The sequence below is a fragment of the Panthera uncia genome (assembly GCF_023721935.1).
Source record: "Panthera uncia isolate 11264 chromosome B3 unlocalized genomic scaffold, Puncia_PCG_1.0 HiC_scaffold_1, whole genome shotgun sequence".
Lineage (NCBI taxonomy): Eukaryota > Metazoa > Chordata > Mammalia > Carnivora > Felidae > Panthera > Panthera uncia.
The window spans coordinates 77,412,114-77,418,113 of record NW_026057582.1 but is presented as its reverse complement, the minus strand read 5'-3'; positions in this window follow the sequence as shown (position 1 = coordinate 77,418,113).

Sequence of the window (6,000 nt, the reverse complement as noted above, 5' to 3'; positions counted from 1 at the left end):
GTAATAAGGTTGTGCAGGTGAATAAGCTCTTTCCTAGGTAATTCTTCATAGAAACATTTCCTGGCAGTATTTCCAAATCAGGCCTGATTAGCTGCTTCATGCAGAATTCCTTCATGCAGAATTCAGGACTCTCTTCTGGATGTGAAATATCCACGTAGCTTCATGTTTCTCTCCATCCACTCTCCTCCTGAGCTGTGAAGCCACTATCTTTAGTTAACAACCACTTCTGCTTGGTGTGGTGCAGAGGAACAGAATCTGTGTAGGGCTGTTCCTGCTGCATGGTCAATGGAAGGACAAGTTATGCATTAGAGCCGGTCAACAACACTGACCCAGGGGGTCAGGTACCCAATATCCTTGAGAAACCATCAGCACTCCCTTCACCATCAACCCGGTCTCAAATGTGTGAGGATGTCTCAGCAGCTGGTTGTATTATCACCCATGTCTTGTCTCTCCTTTTTCTTCAGGGAAGGTGCCAAGGAAATAACTCCTTCCCAAAATATTGAGTTCCATAGAGACAGAATTCTCTGAACACAGAAGGTAGTTCAATGAATTTAAGGCTGCTGGCAAGGGTTAAGTGAATGCACCCTGTTTTAATTTTGGCTATAAAAATGTACTGAGGTAGTTCATTCTTCTCATCCATAAATTCTAACCAAAAGTCAAGGCATTAGGGTTTAAATGCCTCATATATTCTGTGAATTAGACTGATGTACTTTACTGCCATGACCTTTTCAATATTCTGTAAATTGCATGACTGAACCAGGAGCTCTCCTCTGTTTACAGCATTACTGACCTCCCTAAGAGGTACACAAGATACACAGATAAATACGCTAAACTCATCAAGGGAAACTTGCCAACGTGGGGGGGGGGGAGGGGGGAATCCCCACACCAGTCCTGTCAATATAGCAGGGAAATGGGGCTGCTTCCTTTTCTCTTATATTAAGCATTTGGAAGTGAAGTTCATCAGAGAGCCTTTGTTCTGAGAAGCAGGGAAAAAGGATCACATTCCAAAGATTCTGGAGAAGAGTTCCATACACAGTATGACACACAGGGTAAGGACTTTCTCCCACCTCTCGGCATTTCATCCAGATGTCAGAATTCCCTGAGGGCTGAGACTTAAGACTTTGTGCCAGCTCTAAGTACCTGTAATAATAATAGTTAACATTTACTGAGGTCTTCATTGGACCAGGAAAAAATGCTAAGAATTTTAGAGTCATGTTATTCTCATCACAACTTTCTGAGGTGGATACCTTAATAATTTCCATTTTGCAGATGAGGAATTTGGGGGCTCAGACAAGTTAGATAACTACCCAGAATTAAACGCTAGACCTGGAATTCAAACCCTGGTCATCTGACTTCATTCCCCTGTGGGGTCATAAACATTCACCCCTCTGCTTTCCTGCATAATGGTGGATAGTCCCAGCTGCTGGCCCTCCAGATCCACCATGGTATTTGCATTGTGGACCACTATCAGCTAATGGCTTAGGGTTACAACTGTTGTTCTGTTCCTATGGGGTATAGGATTTCTTTCACATATGACTGTATATGAGGAATACCCTCTCAGCCAGGCCAAAATTTCTCAGAACTGCGCTAGTTGTTGATTCGTCCTACCCAACCCTTCCTCCCTCTCCCTGCAGGTGTGAGACCTGCATCATGATGTAAAGCTGTCCCCTTATTCCTGCTTCCTCTTTTACCCTTCACAAACATTGCCCCCAGCAAATCTCTTGCACATCTAATCATGCCTTTGTGCCTGCTTCTTGGAAGGCCCAAACAACACACTATGCCTGCCTTATTCTGACATAAACCTCTCCTTGTCTGCTTACTCCAAGGGTCAAGCAAGCATTGCCAGTGACATTTTAGATTGATGGAATGTCTGTCTTTGAAAGACCTTTGGTGATTTCAGAAGATACTTCCCTCATACTCATTCTATCTTCTTTCTTTTAACAATAATTAAAAACATACATGATCTACAATCATGTCCAAATTTCTTCGATATGAGGGACCGTAAAAATATTTGACTAAAGCTTGGAGACACAGTGTGGATGCAGGGACAGGAAAATGAGATCAGCCTTGAAGGGTATTCTCAACAGGTTTAGCTGAACATGGGGCAGAGTGCACCAAGGTTAATTCTGCAAACCAAGTGCTTTGAAATGACAGAAAACAACAACAACAACAATTCAGTACCACGGTATTAAAGACCCCTAGAGATCTCATGGCAAGGACACTGGTTTAAATCCCCACACTCATTATCAAATGGGGATCTGCTTTTTAACATTCCACAGAGCTAGGGATCTGGAGTCTATGCACATAGATATGTAGAGCTTCAGGTTCGCCTGCCTTCTTCTCATTCCAAGTCTAAAGTCTTTTAATTTTCACCTCAAGGCCTTTTCTTGCTTTCATTTGTTAGTTTGTTCACCCTACTCTGTAAGAGTGGTGGCTGAAAGCTTTTCTTGCTAAGAGGAATTCCTCATCCATCCATCCATCCATCCATCCATTTAAAAAGCATTCACTGAGAACTTGATTCAAAGTTGTGGGCTACACTTTGTGGGAAGTAAACATGAACCTAGTCCCTGACTTCTTGAGAGACTTAGAACTAGAGGAGGAAAGGTAAGGCATGCAAATAAGTTGTCAGGAGCAGCTCTAGAGTTGCTCTAGAGGGCTCTAGAGTTGCTCCTCATAACCATCAGTAAACGTTTTGTGAGAAGTCAACTTTGTGCCTTCACGGGTCATCTCCCTTCATATTGATTATAACTCCATTTAATTTTCAAAATGGAAATAACCTTAATGATTATCAAGTAACACATGTATATTAGTTTCCCGGGGCTACTGTAATGAAGTATCACAAAACAAGTGGCTTAAAACAACAGAAATTTATTCTCTCACATTTCTAGACACTAGAGGTCTGAAATTAAGGTGTTGATTTCACCTGGCCTCTTCCTAGCTTCCGGTGGGTGGGCATCAATCCTTGGTGGTTCTTAGACACAACACTTCAACCTCTTTCTCCACCATCACATGGTGTTCTCGCCTCACATGGCTGTGTCTCCTCTTCTTAGGAAGATACTAGTTATATTAGATTAAGGACCCACATTATTCTAGTATGGTTTCATCTTAACTAAGTACATCTGCCAATAGGGTCACACTTTGAGAAGCTGAGGGTTAGGACTTCAACATATATTTTGAGGGGAAAGAATTCAACCTATAACAATATACTCATTATAAAACAATTCAGATGATGATAGCAGAAAAGCACAGAGAAGAATGCAAAAGTCACTGCAATGTTGCCACTGAGAAATAACCACTGTTAATATCTTTCCTTTTTTTTGTTGCATGTATGCATATAAAGAACAGCAATCATATTATACAGACAACTTTGTCTTGCTATTTCTCAAATTATATCCTGAATATCTTCCAAATCAATAAGTATATTGACAATTGGTAATTGGTACACAATAATTTATCTAATCAAGTATGTACTATGATTGAAAGCACTATAAGCTTCCCATTATTTAGCTTTGTAAAAGACCAAAAAATTCCTAAGTCTTTAGATACTTACACTTTTTATGTAGTCATTTAGTCATTTTGGTATATCCATCATTACCTTTTCCATTTCATTTTACCTACCTTAAAAAAAAAAAAAGTTCTTGGGGCGCCTGGGTGGCTTGGTCGGTTAAGCATCCAACTTCGGCTCAGGTCATGATCTCACGGTCCGTGGGTTCGAGCCCTGCATCGGGCTCTGTGCTGACCGCTCAGAGCCTGGAGCCTGTTTCAGATTCTGTGTCTCCCTCTCTCTCTGCTCCTCCCCTGTTCATGCTCTGTCTCTCTCTGTCTCAAAAATAAATAAACGGTAAAAAAAAAAAAAAAAAAAAAGTTCTTGCTCCAGAACACAAATTATTTCCTGAAGAGAAATTTGTATTGGTTTCTTTCACTCACAAGTCTCAGAAGGTTATTACTCTATGTTTGACATTTTTTTTAAGGTTATATATTTTGAGAGAGAGACCGAGAGAGAGAGAGAGAGAGAGAGAGAGAGAGAACCAAGCAGGCTCTACACTGTTAGCACAGAGTGCAGAGCTGACACAGCGCTCAAACTCAGGAACCATGAGATCATGACCTGAGCTGAAATCAAGAGTCAGACGCTTAACCAACTGAGCCACCCAGGCGTCCCTGTTTGACATTTCTTGTCCGTCATCTCAGAGTTCGGCTATGAGAGCATTGTATTATTTTCTACCTAGGTCAAGTTCAAATTTAAGACAGATGTTTCCTCAAGTGGTTCTGTTTTATTAATAGGTGGAATTGTGTCTGTGCAATGTGCCAGGCTTCAGAGGCAGTGATTTCAAGGATAATCATTTGGGCTTTTCAGAGAAAAGCTCTGGATCTGATTTGAAAAGCTACACAAGTCACCTTTTTTCCAAGCGAGGATATAGTAAGCAGGTTCAGGGAGGTACTTCAGCAGACACTTGATTTCACAGAAGAGAGAGCTAAGTGACGTAATGGATAAAGAAAATCATGTGTGCCGTGTGGTGGCACTAACCAAAAGCAAAGTCTAATGTTTTAATAAAGATGATGTCCCCTTTACCCAATGTACAGATTTTCCTCAACTTACAATGAGGTTAAATTATGGTAAACCCTTAAGTTGAAAATATTAAGTCAAAAACACATTTAATACACCTTATTGAACATCACAGTTTAGCCTACCCTACTGTAAGCAGGCTTAGAGCATTTACATTAGCTTACGGTTGGCCAAAATAATCTAACACAAAGCCTTTTTTATAAAAAATTATAATAAATTATCCTATGTAACTTATTGTATATTGTACTGAAAGTGAAAAACAGAATGGGTGTGGGCCGCCAGGGTCGCTCAGTCGGTTGAGCATCTGACTTAGCTCAGGTCATGCTCTCACAGTTTCTGAGTTCAAGCCCAACATCCGGCTTGCTGCTGTCAGTGCAGAGTTCACTTCAGATCTTCGGTCCCCCACTCCCTCTTCTCCTCCCCTGCTCACCCTCTCTCTCAAAAATAAACATTAAAAAAAAACAAAACAGCACAGTTGTAGGAGTAAGGATGATAGTAAGTGTATGGGTTGTTTACTCTCGTCATCATGTGGCTGACTGGGAGCTGCAGCTCGCTGCCACTGCCCAGCATCATGAGAGTATCGCACGGCATATTGCTAGCCCCAGGAAAGATCAAAATTCAAAATTCAAAGAATGATTTCTACCAAATGCATATGCATTCCATACCATCATAAAATCCAAAAATCTGAAGTTAAACAATCAAATTGGGGACCATCTGTACTCCATGGGGCTTTCAGTAGTAGAGTTTTGCTACTTTTAGAGGTAGGTGTGGGAGTCTGTTGAAGCGAGAGAAAATGAAAATGTCTAAGGTTGGATGGCCATATGGAAAAAGAGAAAATTCCATTCTTTATTCTACACTGGATAAATTGCAAATGGATAAGAGACATATTTTTTTTTTAGAAAAAAGAAAAACCACCCAGTACTAGAAAAATCAAATGAGTGAAATCCTTTATAACCTGGGAGTGGGGATAACATTTCTGATGACTCAGAATCCAAGCATTAAGGGATGACTCAGAATCTAGAGCATTAAGGGAAGAGACTGATTATAATTTAAACAAATAAAAACACAAAGCAAAAAGCCCAATAAAAGTCGTTAAAAAGAGTTCAACCCGTTTTATATTGGGCTAATATGTACAAAGTTTCCAAATTTTTTTTTAAAGGTTATCTGATAGGAAATAGGCCTTGCTCTCCCTCTATTGGTTACCATTTTTATTAGAGTTTGGTTTACCTTTCCATTGTTTATTTTTGAAAATATAAGCAAGTGTCTATTTGTGTATGTATTTCTGACCTCCCTCCACCTTACACAAAAAGGAGCATACTGTACACATTCTTTTGGGCCTTGCTTGTTTCCCTTCATTTCATAGCTGTAGATCTCCAACATTCCTTAAAACTCATACTTCACTGTATGTACACATTTGAAAAGATGCTCCACCTTAC